Source organism: Hippichthys cyanospilos, chromosome 14 (assembly GCF_059441005.1).
Source record: "Hippichthys cyanospilos isolate Australia breed blue-spotted pipefish chromosome 14, RoL_Hcya_1.0, whole genome shotgun sequence".
NCBI lineage: Eukaryota > Metazoa > Chordata > Actinopteri > Syngnathiformes > Syngnathidae > Hippichthys > Hippichthys cyanospilos.
Window position 1 is genome coordinate 9446858 of NC_142382.1, and position 15436 is coordinate 9462293.

A 15436-nucleotide genomic window follows, 5' to 3' on the forward strand; every position below is an offset into this window, starting at 1 on the left:
CTGATTTAATGAATGTGTTCAATCAACTAAATATAAGAAAAATCCCTTTTTTTTAGTTTTAGTTTTTTCAGTTTCTTAAATTTAAGTTTAGATACATTGTATTATTGAAGCAGATCAGAAGATCTATATTCAACAACAAAAATTGTGGCTTTATTGATTTGTTTTCTTTATCAGATTTTAACAGATGCAGTTGTACCCATTTACCTGCTGCTGTATTTATACCTGCTAGTCCCAACTATTGGCGGCAACCTTTAATTTCGACCATCAGAAGGATTGTTAGTGTTTTTTTTTGTTTGTTTTGTTTTGTTTTTTGTCAAATGCCAAACAATAGGAAAATAACACAAAAATAAGACAGTGACAATCCTGTCGCTCTCAGAAGCTGCTAAAATGTGGGGTGTTGTTTCACTTTTCTATGGGTCGCTATATTAGCGACTTTGCTTTTATCAACAGTTTTGACTGCAGTAGCAGCTGGGTGCTTTGTATTTATGTGGTAGGCTAAATCTGGGCGGCTTCTGTAGTATGCAAACTCCTTTCAAAAAATGGCAATCATCAAATATAGCTTCTACATGCTTCTCCATTTTCATGTCTTCCTTGTGCTCCTGAATTTGCCTTTCTACTCTTAACAGGTACCTATCAGATTATACCTACCACAGTCAGCCAATCAGAGTACAATCCAGAATGTGTTTGACGTAATCAGCATGCAGATAGAATAAAGCTAGAGATGGCTATTCTTCAGGGTATACAAAGTGTCTTATCATTTGTATCCTACTAAATTCCCTTGAGATGCATATGTCTTAACTGTTCCTTTATAATCCAGAGGTCATTTCAAGTCCCATTTGTTTCAAAAGTGCAAAAAATATGAAAATGTTTATTTACATCACAAGTGACGTCAAAGCCTCAGTGACAAGCACAAGTGAGGCCAAGGTCTCGGATAAGTTATGATGAGGGGATGCTGCACTCGGTGAAGACGCGCAATAAAAGAGGTCTCCGTTGAACCGTAAACCTGTCTAATACATCAAAGTGTTAGCTTTGGTGCGTGCTAGCTCGCAACTAAAAAAATGAATAAATAAGACTCTCACGTCTTCTTTCCATTCTGCTGTCTAAGCAATCGTCACTTCCAGAACTCGATGGCAGCAGGGATTGTATTAAAACGAATATGTGTTGCAGAGGAGGAAAAACGACATTGATTTCAGAGTCCCTAGGTTCCGCTACAGTGCCATGCAAGGTAATGATCAATTATTCGGCCTGCTGCTGGCACACTAAGCGGCGGCCATACAAAAAAAAAAAAGTCTCAGCGAGACACAAACTCACCAAGGAGAATCTATAGATTTAATGCTCGCCCGCTAAACTCCCATCTCCTTTTTATCTTTGTGTTGAATGAAAGCAATATCTGGCAAACTAAAACTGATGATCAAATGATTATTATATTTTATTAGTGGGATTTTTTTTTACAGGAGCACATACGCAGTTAGGCAGGCAGACAGGGTTACTTTCCCGAGAAAACAAATACCACAATCACTGAGGCATCGCGGTCAGAGTTAAAATTGAGAGGAAAAAAAAGGCACTCTTCTAAAGGAAAAGCATTCCTTGCTGCTATTAAAGGATTGTCAGCCCTAAAAAGTCTTCCCCATAAGGTCTCGGCATAACTCATGGTAAACGTACCATTAGACTTCAGTGGCACCTGCCGTGGTTTCATTTCAAGGTGGTTAAAGATACGTATCAGATATATTTTGCTGTAAAAACATCAGCGGGCGGAATATGATTTCCCCCTAGCGCTGCCAGACAAATCCCTACAGAGATCGAATTTGGACATTTCACTTTGAAAGTCTCATTTGAAGATGACTGTAAATCACAAGACACTGCAGGGGCTGAAGGGAGGAAAGCTGCACATTGGTCCAATTTTTTTTTAAACCGGGCGACAACTTTACCCCCTTTCACACTTCAATCCACTGGTCCAGTGGGAGTGAGGCAGCCTAAATGCCCCATCAGTTTTGAGGTTTGGCTGCTACAAGGGTATTAAGTTCCAAATTCTGTCCAGCTGGAGTACGGAGAAGCTCGCCTGGCTCTTTTTATCCAAAATGACAAAAATCCTTTCCTTTTAATGCTGTGCACCCAACCTGATCTCGTCTCGCCTTCGTCCTTCTGCCTCAATTCACTGTTCAAACAATCAACTGCCTGAAAAGTGGTGTCCAAAATTTGCGGGCTGCGATTGGGCAGTAATGGAAAGGAAAGGGAGGAAAAAGAGTGAGGGGTTGGTGAGAGGGTGAGGAAAACAGTGAGCGAGCGACCGGGGCAGGTGCAAGCCGTCCGCATACAAGGTGGCGATTAGGGGGGAAAGTGGCCTTGTGTGAAGCAAGAGGAACATCTGTGCCTATTACTGAGAGCACACAAAAGACAAGAAGCGAGGGGTGGTGGCGGAGATTTGTGTGTGTGTGTGTGTGTGTGTGTTGGGCTAGGGTGGGGGGTGGGGGGCACCGTGATCTCCAACATGAGCTAGGCCTCACCAAACACCACAGGCTGAGTTGCGTGGCCCAATTTAAGGCTTTCAGCACGGCTCGTCATTAGCATTTGAAAAAAAAAAAAAGAAATAAAAGAGGAGTTGGCTCTGTGAATGCATCAGGAGGCGAGAGGGTGACTTAAGAGCTCAGAAGCCGCGCGCCCCAGGAGGGGTAAGCAAGACGCATTGGCTAAATATCTGTGACGAATAACCTATTGCAAAAGGTCTAGCAAATAATGCAAGAACAAACAACTTAGTTACAACTAAGTTCTGTTACAAAATCAAGTTTAAAATGGGATATAGATGCATCCGCACATCTCTTCATACTTTACTTCAGAAGCTATCTCTCAAATGGGCTAAAGTTTTAGCAATTTAAGAGTCATCAATTAATCAACAAGTAATTGTATACCAAATGAATCAACAATTATTTTATGATTGAAAAAAACGTTTAGATTATTTTAATTAAAATTGGCTAACTTAGAATTTCAGCTTCTTAATAGTAAACATCCAATTTCTGTAGTCGTCAATGAAAACTGTCTTCCTATCTTTGTTTTGGATCAAAATACAACATTTGCTTTTACTTTGTAAAATAATGATCGACAGGTTACTGTGTTAACCCTTTGCAGATGGTCTAACAAGCCAAAGAATAAAATTAATTGGTCTAACAGGCCAAACTCGTGCTGTAGAACAATCACCCGAAAGATAATGGGAATACAAATGATAAAGTTAGTCATTAGTAAACATTTGCAGCTACAGTAATTCCCAAAATAACACTATTTTTTGACGGTTTTTTTTCTCCAAAAATGGGTGCATCTTAAAAACAGTAACAGTATTTTTTTTTTTTTTTGACGACATTCGAGGAAGATTGCATCTGTCAGTCACTTAAGATGAATTATGATGTACAGATGTGCATTTCTATTTCAGGCATATTGTTTCTTATGGTAATTACGTTAATGGAACAAGCGAAAGGGCAGAAGTCCGTTTGCTGTTAGCAGCCAGTACGTTGAGTTGGGGATAATAGCAGCTCATTAGCCAAGGTTGTTACCACATTATTTAAAAAAAAGAAGCAATCAGACTGAACCCATGTCTGAGTTCATCTTTGTTCACACAGAGGGACATTACAGTAGCTTTCAAGAAGAACGTGATTGTTGTAGCAGAGCAGGTTTCAAACCGTGAGGCTGCCAGGAAGTTTGATCTGAATGAATGTATCCAGAAACGAATGCAGAATGGTGCAAGTGAAAAGGATGGTTAATACTGATGTATGACAATTATTATTGAAATGACGGCTATAAAAACAATAATACATGAAGCAATTACAAAAATAAGATTATTTCTGTATTAAGAATTCTTCAAAAGCCTCAGTTTGTAAAGATTACTTATTTCTTATTGTGAAAAGTGCATTTTTAATCTTCAAGCCGCGCTGTATTTTCATTTCCTCTTTTCCTTTCTCCGTTGTCATTCAGCTCTTAGTGGTGCTGCGGTCAGTCACGATGTGAATTTTAGTTTATTCTATTTCTTATTAATGGTGTTGTTGGCCATTTTACCAACAAACTGTTGGTTTCCTATACATGGTAACAGAAAATACCAGAAATTGACCCTAAAAATTAGGGGTGAGTCCTATATTTGGGGAATTATGGTTTTATGGGTAGGAGTTGCGTTTCAAACTTGCTGTACTGAAGTGGCCAAGAAGAGCAGAAGTTTCGCTACGATAAGAAAACTTTCTAGAGCATGTTACAGTAATATGAAGTCCAGCAAGGCTTTTCCGATGAACATGACTATACTTTCCCAGGATCTTGTCAGAGGTGCATGCATACATCCGGCAGAAAGGAAGGTCCATATGCATCGCTGCATACAGTATTGGAAGCATGCCAAATGAATGTTCAGTTTGACTTCATTTGGAATAACTGTATTTCAAAGTGTGTCAACCTGACTCAAAACATAGCTAATGGATGGTAAAAGCATGAAAAATAAAACACTCATTCTGGTGAGCGGCGCATCAAACTTGTATACTGGATTGCACTCTTATTTTTTTTTTTCATCCCCAGAACTGAGAACACTTGGGAGGCAGATGTATTACTTATTTAAATGCCACGAGGCATATATATGTTTGCTTAAATATTCCAATTTATTCCAAGACAGTAAGTGCCTTGCTGGAGTGAATTATGGATGGTAAATGAAGATGCTGAGTTATTAGTTATGACACCATCAGGTTCCGAGTCAGTCAATATTTCTCCCTTGGAGATGGGTTTTATTTAAATGAAGGGAGAGAGAGGTTGATGGCAGGATGATGAACAATGCAGCCGTGTTGATACAAGTTTAACAAACTTTACCCAGTAGATTTGTTGCTGCTGAATTTATTGAACAGATAAATTTCACACAGAAGCAAGAACCAGAAAAATGTATGACATCATTTACATCGGCAAGAGTTTAAAAGGCTTGAGTACAATTTTCCAATAAATATAAGAGTAGTTCAGGGCATTTTACTAATGATATTAACAATTAATTGCTTGTTTTAGTGAAGCCTTTTCAGAAAACTTTTTGAGAAGTAAATATGAACAACCACGACAAAGTGGGTGCACAAGCGCTCAACCTCCTAACTGGGGATATGGCTGTTCAGAACAAACCAATCACATGCAAATTCCAGTTAAATGGTAGTCAGCAGACACATGGCACCATTTAAAATGTCTTTTCTCACCCCAACTTGAGTTCATCTGTTCTGTTCCCATTTTACTTACTATTCATATTTTGATAATCAGTGTTGTGTTTGCAGCAAACATACCTTTTGGAGTTATGGCCAGAAAGTTCAACCTTGGTTTCATTTTTCCTCATGAGCTTGGGATATTCCGAATGTGCCAAAATTGGAGAGGTTTTTTTTTTTTTTTTAGTCTTGTCAGTCTACTTCAAAGCCCAGACCTATAAGGAAAACAGGAAATTGATGTCATATGTACTAAACCAGTGGTTCTCAAACTTATTTCAGTGTTGTAACCCCTGTGAAATATTTTTTAGACCACGTAGCCCTTAACCAATACAAAGCAGTTTGGGGTTTAAAAAAAAAAAAAAAAAAGTTTTAAGGCACACCATCAGTGTTTAATTTATTAAACTTTAGAGAAAAATATTAAATACAAATATTAAAGCATCATCTTTTGGCATTATAGTAGAGATCTCTTAAAAAAAAATCATAAACTTATAAATATTTGTCCAGAGAAAAATAACTTAAAGTGTCCTTTTTTAAGATCAAAAGCAAGATCTGTTCACATAAATAAATCATTAACTTAAGGTAGGTGGCAGGTGATAAGTTGGGTCTAACCATTCGAGTCTGGGGGAGAGATCTGGTTTTTAAAAATCAAGAAATCAAATAACATACAGAGCATAACATTTGTTTTATGGATTTATCAAAAAAACTGTTTTCCTGAAACATTTAACTATTATATGTTAATATAATATTTAAAAGAATTTTTGCATGTTTTATTTTTTCAAATAAAAAGGAGTTCCTTCAAGTTCCCCGAGGGGTACCCTACCCCCATTTGAGAACCACTGTACTAAACAACCAGTACTAGAAATTACAGCAGCTTCTTCGATGCTGCACTGTTATGCATTAATCTTACTTTGTTTGTCTCCAAGAAAAACAAACAAAAGAAAAAAAAAAAAGTCAATCCATTCAGTTGTCAAGTAGGCTCTAGTGAAGCTTTTTTATTTCCAAACCATAAATAAGATCATCCTAAAGTTTTAGGGATATACTTCAAATGTCACATTTTATCTGCTTAAATGTCAAGGTTGCAAATAATAAAGCGCGCACAGTCACTAGTAAAACAGCTTGAATATCTAACGCTCGATCTTTTACATAATTTGAGAGATCTTTGAGCTAGATGCATAAAGACAGTGAAACAATACATTATGCATGGCGGAAAAGTAAATTGGTATGATCTGATGAAATTCTGCATCGAAGGACTTTTAAAAGTAGGCCTCCGTGTGATTATGACCACACATGCCGAAGTAAAAAGACAACAGGAGGCTTCGATTCATACGACTGTTGGTGTTGTTAGGTCAGGAGGACGATATTGGGCTTGGAATTGATTAAACCCACTGCTCATTTTGTCACTTGTGCCACTGCTATCGGGATTTCTGCGCGCATAAATGTTTAATGTGTTGGTGAAGCCATGCATAGAGGCCCTACTTTGTTCAAGACGCATACGCTTTCTGAAGGTCATTAGAGCTTAAAGTCCCTTGCCGCAGAAGGTTCACAGAAGTGACTTTGAAATGTAGTATCTTTGTAAATCTTCGAACGATTGTAGTTTAGATCATCAAAAGTAGCGATCAGTGAGTTCTCGCCGCCCTCTAACTGCTCCATAAGCACCACTCTTCCCCAACACATGCCGCAAATGTTGTGTGGCGCGCACTTAATATGATCTCATTGTATTATCGACATCCAGGGATAGAGCGGCGTCCACGGCTGATTTGTTTAATATCTAGTTGAGGGAACACTATTGACTTTCTCTTTTTCCTCATCTGCTCACAAGATGAAAACATATCTTCCTACCCAGAAGCTCTGACCTAATACGCCTCTCTAATGTTTTTCAGAAGGACGAACTGCATTGTCTGTGAGTGTGTGAGTGACTGTGTGTACAAAGTATGGTAATATGTGTGTATGTGTGTTCAGGTCCATTCAGTACCTCTATCGATATGAGGCAAGCTTAATCCTTTCACTCTGATGGCTTCAATGACAGGCGCACACCATCAGATAAGAGGTCATTGAACTGCAGCAGCCACCTCTTCATTCAGAATAAATGGGGTGCACCAGGAGTGCACCTAGCAATGCGCTACATTGCTCCGGTCATAATGAAAATGTAATGCATTTTGGGTTGCAGCTGCCGTCACGTCTGTACTAAACAGAACTGATAGTGTTGATATTACTCGTACAACTTGCACAATTTGTTCTGAGCAATGGTGCACATACCAAACACAAAATTCAAGATAGTTCTTCCGTACATTCATTTTGTATATTTGGACGCTATTTCCAGGGGTAAGGAAAACAAATCAATTGCATCTATTTGTTTCTGTTGCTTGATATTGCATTTTTTAGATTTATTTTCCCATCCCGAATTGCAAACTCATTAAAGTTGGGGTCTTCATTAAAAACTAAAAAGTTCCACTTCAGCACAGTTATCGAGCCCAGGTTAAGAACATTCGGTCTTGCAGAAATTCTCACTCAAAAAATGTACCATCCCTTTTAACTGACACAAATGTCAGTCGACGTAAATGCAAATGACATGTGGCCATTGTGGTAATCTGACATTAAAAAATTTGAACGACAACATACAACAGACAACGGCAACAGATAAAACGGCAAAGCTTTTGATAATGATGCCTCAGGAAACTGTACTCTACAGATTGTGATTTGATTGTGATTTCAGCTATAGAGAGGTCAAATATCTTTAACTATTAAAGGGTTAAAATCTCAGATGATATACTTAGCTGCTATTGGAATTTACTTTCCAAAGGCCTGGAGACAGTTCCTAATGTTACGGGGCCAATATCAATTTCCTAAGTTCCAGGTTGCGAAATAAATGTGACAATTTGTGAAAAATGTGGCGAAGCTTGAAAACTTGAAACTTGTTTTTTTTTCTCAAAACTAGGGATTTCCTACAGGCAACATTCATATTGCTGTAACATTGTAACTTACATCCTGTCTAAAATTATGGTTTTTTTTTTTCCTATTTTATAGCACATCTCTCTCATCGCTGGTTGCCTGTCTTCCTCCACACCCTCTCGTAAAACTGCCGTGAATCACTGATTTTAACGGATGAGTCACGTTAAGATGTATGCAATTTGTCTGTATATTTCAAATGCACTTAGACTGCTGACCATAATGACCAAAGAAGATGGTTACCCGGTTAAAATAAGACTGTGATCGTAATTTCATGTTGGTTAAATTATAAGCGTTGGTCGAAATGATGTAATGATAGGTTCCTTATAAAAAGATCAGTATACTGTAGGGCAGCCACCTACTGGGCACCTCTGCCTTAAAATATTCCAAAATGTCCATCAACCTTGAAAGCATTATGCATCGGGCAGTCAGCCAGTCAGTCAGAGCCACAGCCAAATGTAAGTGTAGATGATTCCCTTTGCTTGGCTTAGCAGTTGGTTGAAAGCAGCCAGTAGTGCATGGAGACAATTCGCTCTAAAACCATTTCATATCCCTCTGGCTGTAGCTTTATGCTCCGCCTGCCTGCAGGCCCCCATAAGGGACATGACAAACAGAGACCGCAGACGAGCGTGATTGAAGCGCAGCTGAAAAATGCTAATGCCCCCTGATTTTGTTTTCATTGAGAAAGCTCCCCGGCTGTGGGATATCATTTGATATTTGCATGCATTGAATCTTTCCATGTGAACTGTCACAACATGTGTTGCTGTCTACAGACGTCTCAGCGGGCACCTCTCTTTGAACAATGATCTGGGAATGACGCAGACTAGATTTGATTTGCATGCACCTTTTAGAGTAGAGCTTCAAAACTCAACCGATTTCTTGGCCAAAACTAGCGGAGGGATAAATATTCTACATATAATGAGTGATAAGAATTGTGCTTCTCAGAAAATATGGTACTAAAACACTGACCCACTTTGACAGTCAATGTTCCTTTTATAGCCAATCACTAAATTTCACTGCCTGCAAGGCTGCATATCTACTGCAGGTAAACGAAAAAAAATAAAATCAATCTTACTGAGAGTTTAGCTGTCTTTTGTGTGTAATTAATAGGCAACTGCAGCTTCAAATTGCATCATTTTCAAAAAGTCATTACCAATAAACTTACAGAATGTAAATGCAACACTGAGTCCCACACTGCCCCTAATGTGACAATTTGCCTGTAGAAACAATTATGTCATGTTTGTTTTCTTCATTGGGCATGTGGTACCTCAATTGGTTTTGTACTGCAATGTACTATATAGTTCCACCGCAAACATTTTAGTAAAGTTCAATAAATTAGCTGTAAAATACAATGTGAACGTTTATTATTTTCCTGAAATGTTTTGTTTATGACAACTGAGTAAGCTTGTGTCGATTGCAGTGTTCAATTTTATAAGTAGCGTGCGATATTAAAACAAAAAAAAGAAAACTGATGTTTTTTATTTCCTGCTACCTTGCGCTCACTAATTGTTTAGTTTATTCTTGTGTGTGAGTCAGCATGAGCTGAAAGGTGCAGTTCTTGTTTCTTTTTTTTACTTGGTTGCTCAGTGCTTTGTGCTCAAATAAAATATGAAAACAAATATGAACCACTTGAGTCGACTGCGACATTCAACAATCATGCAAACAATGCAGGAATGGTTGCTTCATATGTCACAGTCCTGCACCAAACTTTTTGAGTAATACCCATCAACAAAACAGCAACAGTTAAGAACTTTGAACAAATCTGTGAAAAAGAAAGAAGACAGTGAAATAAGATGCTTTTGTTATTTGCTGTGTTATTGATAATTATTTTAGAAATAATAAGTGAATATGTTTTATTAGGTTCCATGTATCCTGAATTTACAATAGTGTTCTGTTCCTGAGGTTGTGATCAGTTTTCATATATTTAGCCGGAGTAACCTAACCTCTATTACTAAATCATAATGTATTCATTTAAATTTATGACAGACATTTTTGAGAACACTAATCATGGTTTAACTAGCATGATCTCGGTTTAGCGATAAAGTTGTGTTCTGGCTAAATATGTGAAAATTGATTAAAACATAAGAACAGAACACTGTTGTAAATTCAGGATCCCTAGAACTTAATAAAACCCCATTCATTTGCTTCTAATGGTAAATTAAATGCACTTACATGATGCTTGCAATAACTAAGATTCACCTTTTCACGCACATTTATACAATAAACATATTCATCCCAGTCACTTTACACACGGTACTTTTGTGACTACAACCATTGCCATAAGCACCGTCAATGCAGCGAGAGAAGAACCCATTTCATTTGGTCTTTACGTCATTTAAATTCAATGATCATCTGGTAGAGTTCGACAGCAAGGAAATACAAATAATGAGGGGTATGCTCAGGATGAAGGTGTGTAATGGTCATGCAGTGACATCTTTTGTTCTGCCTTTGGATTGGCAAGATAATGGCGAGAGCTGCGAGGGGCGGCGGTGACGATGGTGGTGGTGGGGGGGCGCACCACACAGGTTATCTTTCTTGCCGTACAGGATAATCACGGAGTGCTGAAAGCTGGGGAGCAGAGCAGCCGTATCTGCTTGGAGATCAAGGTCAAAACAACTCAAAAGGAAGGTGGAAACGCAGCTGGGAAAGAAAAAAACAACACTCGCAGTTGCCTGAAACATATTGATCTAGCGCCTATTCTGTCTGCCTTCAAAGTCGTTTCTCTGATATACTCTGCAAGAAATGCGTTATTTTCTTGTCATAGGCACCACAATGGATAACTGTTAAGAATATAGTGCAGTCATAGAGGGAGGGGAAGAGAATGTTAAGAGCATCGCACTCTATATTTGAAATGCCAATTCAGAGTGACCTCCGCCTCCTATCCGGGCTGCAACACTTCCCCAATTAAAGCCCATCCATCAGTCACATATGTAAGAGTAGCAATTAAGAGATCCAAAACATCTCAAAACACTAATAAAGAAGTCAAGCATGTTTCCAGAATTGCTATAATTAGATTTCTGTGTATAGATAAATGCTACATGTCCAGCTTGGACTCAGGCTCGTAGTTAAAAATGTATTGCTGCTTTATCCATGGAATCACTCAGCAGAAACTTTCCACAGACAGATCAATAGCAACGCCGCACGCCGATTCCTCGGAGGCATCGTACTGAGCTCAATCCCAACCGAATGGCCTCTGTAACAAAGGAGTCGGTCCTTTCTTATCCCTTTGATACATGCCTTTGGAAGCCAGCGCATATTCCCACCAAAGAAAGTTTAACTATCCAATTGACGTGCTTGATGTTAAGCAAAATTGTTCATCCTAATTCACTAAGAGTGCGAGATCAAAGTAAATGAGGCGAGCTTATTGAGCATGTCATTGGGCTTCTCTGCCGTGGATGTCTTCTGTGTAGGCCAGACGGCGATGGACAGTGACCGTTTGCATAGCGGATGGCATATTTCGCCACCAGATGTAGGATCGATAGGTGAGAATTTAGCAATTGCTTTTGCCCCCACCCCAACCCCCCTTGAGACATATATTTTCCCCAAGTGTGTTTTTAGTCATCTCGGGTCGACTTGATGCAGGATGTTGTTCACACGTTGTCACTCCGAGGTGCTCCACCTCTCCTGCTTTGTTCTCTACACAAATCTGACTACTAACATCCAGGCGGCAGCCAGAAGGTCCCGACCCCACTTCTCTATTGTGGTTTCTTCCATGTCTGATGCCCGCGCCCCTCCCACCCTTTCCTCTGGATTATTGTAATACTCCATGCACTTGCTTTGATGTAATAACTATGTGGATCTTGTCGCTGGCATTGTATTAGATGGCACACTGAACAGGAGAAGGCCTGATGTTAAAATGATCTGCATTTTCAGCTATATGCTGTGAAATAAAAATGAAGTAATTCTCTTGTCGAGAAACAACAAAATTGCGTGATTGAATGTGTTCAAAGTTACAGATGGCTGGAGCTGCCAATGTGGATTAAACATTTTCGACAAGAAAACTTGATTTTAAATATGTTTGAACATATTTCCTAATGTGTACTTGTAAGGTATATAATAAAAACACAGTGTTCCTAAAAATTCCAGATGTGAGCATACTGCATGCTTTTTTTTAGCATTTAGTTGATATAAATCATTTGCATTCAGTCACTTCCCCTATGATGCACCAAAAAAAAAAATCTGATGATGCCATATTATGTGAGCATACCACATGCCTTTATCAAAATTTAGCCTAGAACATTTGAACATATTTGCAACTACATAAGAACTTTTTTGCAAGTACATTCAAATGTAGTAATAATTAGAACGCTCAAATACATTCATAAGTATGTTCATACATATTCTCAAATATGTTGCAGCACCGGTGTTAACTGCTAAAACTAGCAACCATCCCACCAAATATCTATATAAACAATACAATTAATAAGGAATAATGACGTGAGTATACTGTAACCAATTTTCTGGCCACGTGGAGATTTGTGGTATGCATATGAAGATTTGTGCTTTGTAGCCAGAAATTTTGATACAGGGTCACCCATGTAAATTTTGACTAACAAATTTGCCCTTCTCCAACAACACGTTCACCGCCACAGGCCATTTCACAATTGTTTTGACTGTGACTTTTTCCATTTCGCACAGCTTCTAGGGGGTGTATTAAAATCAGATCTGAAGGGTTTGCGTTGATATCCTGTGGTGCATTACGGTCAATTTATTTTATTCTTTGGCATTTTAGCTCTGCGGCAGCATCGCTCATGCAAAGGCAAGGGAAGAGCAATTTCTAATTATTCACTGTCATCCTTCATGAATTGCGACATAATTTTAGTTGAGCATCAATCAATTACAAAGCACTGGGATTTTAATGACCTTGAATATATTGAGTGAAAAACAACTAACAAATGAACAAACCAAATACATGTTTATGGCCTTTGCCATCAATCTGTCAAAGTCAAATTCAGGAGTATAGGAAGTGGCACTGTACAGGACTTCTTATTATCTTCTGCCAGCTAATTTATCGACGGATGGCTTAATTGATTTACTGACACTAGCCTCAAAGTCACCTCACCTGAAATGTAGCAGTAGATCAGAGACGCTACCCTTGATGAACATCGCTTCTGATTAGGAACAGTAAGACGATCAAAAAGAAAAAACACAGTGTTTGATTATTCCATGTTAGTGAATATACTCAAGGGAAGACGATTACATGCAAGCATTCTACTCGCTTCTAAGCCGGCACGCTTACTGCCCGCCTTTCCGAGATCTCCCGAGCCGTTGTCAATACTGAAGCAACAAGTCCAAATTACTGATGGACTTCAAACAGGTCAGCTGAAGAAAGCGTCAATGAATGGGTCACACCAGGCAACACTGTGAGCAGACAAGGCCGGCTTTTCCGAAATCCCAACCTCAAACTGCCCCTACAAGACCTTCTCAGGTGACTGACTTCGTGCTGATGAAAGTCACCTGTGCTGGCATCTGTCAAAGAGCTTTCACTGAGATTTAGATGCATCAATCACTAAGCCACCGGAATGTGACTGTGTTGGTTTTGACACAAATACAACCAGGCACAGTGTGGCCATTTATTACAAGATAAGCATATGTGCTTCAACATATTAATTATTTGATAAGTGGTAAGATGGCCCTTTTCCAAAATTTAGTTTTAAAATTGCTTTGTTTTGTTATAATTGAAACGATATTTTCTTTATTTGCGATAGAGTTGTAAAGGTGTCCAGTAAATAATATGTCTGCATGACACTTCTGAGGCTCTGCATTTGGATCAACTGACTTTCCTTTGAGTTTATTTGCATGTTTTATTTGGGCTGTTTTAACTATGACAATAAAGACTGAGCTATTCTCGCTATACCAAAATAGACAGATGGTGAGTTTCATTTAAATGATTATGTTGTGGGGGAATTGCTCTTTGAGAGTTTTTTCCTGTCTACATCCATTTGTAGTTTTCTTTGGTGGAGTAATTGCTTGCCACCCCTGGCTGTCACGTCATGTCAGAGTCTCATTAGCACTGCCAACGGTTCTACAGTCACCAGTGGGAAAGGTCAGAGTGGCAGAGGCTGCACTGTCTTGTTCCGCTCAGACAAGACTCAACGGCAATACGGCACTATCCGACCAATTGCGCAAGCCTAAATGTCAAAGTCTAAAATGTTTACAAATAATCCAAATTGAGTTGAAAACAGTCTGACAAAACATTTTGGGTCAGTAAATTAACTGTTAACAAAATGCTTGGTGACTTACAGTAGATGAGCTCAAATGGGTACTGAGTGTAGGCTGACCCTGCTAACCTGAATCCAGTCATACATGTCCAAACTGAAATGGGAAATAGACCAAAAAAAAAAAAAAAAACAAGATAGACCAAACCTATTTCACTCTACTGCTCACCTTTCATTTTTTTTCGATGGACTCCACGGTGCTTATCAACTAACTATTAGCTGCATCAAATCAATGTGTTCATTGCTGTCTTTCCTCCAATGCACTCTTCCTTTTTCTCCTCCTTTCTGCCAGACAGGCCAGATATTAGAAAGCTGTATTATCAGTTCTTCCCAGGATGCTGGTGGAAAAGTTGATTTGCAACGCCCGATTGAATCTACTTATCCTTCATGGCGGCCAGCTGCCCCTGCAGACAGGAACCCAATGGCCTATCTGCACAGAGGTGCCAAGGAATAAAAATATCTACAGAAGGAGGAGGGAGACGCTGTGAAGGGGGTCATGGTGGGGCAGAGTGTCGGCCCACATGTCACTGCCTTGGACAGCAAAGAGAACGAGCGAGAGAGGAGGAGATCATAAATGGACTCCTTCCCATCCCGACGCCTGCCTTATCCCCTTTATCTAGTAGCAATATGCAGCCATTTATCTGTCAACACACAAAACGCATCACCCCCCCGCCCCCAATCCTAAATCCCTACAACCACATATTCACAAGCTACATCTCTTAGCCGAATTAGTTGAATGATTGAAAGGAGACGAATTGGCGCAAAAGGTGACGGCGGACATTCATTAGAATAACTAACTGGTCTCCATTGAAGGAAAGCTCCTGATAAAAGGAAATAATGGTTTATCTGACCTGGCCGCCATTGCAGAGTGGCTGTCGGTAGAACAAAAAGGCCCATTACTGCTTTATCTTTGTAAATAGGGGAGGGCAAAATCTGCACAGGCTAGGGATGAAGGGATGATGGTGGAGGGAGTGACTGATGGGGAATGCATGGAACTGTAGCCGCTGCAGTGGAAAAGGAGGAAGAAGACACACTGTGGAAACAGTGGGGGGAATAGCACAAGATTGCTCCCTCCAT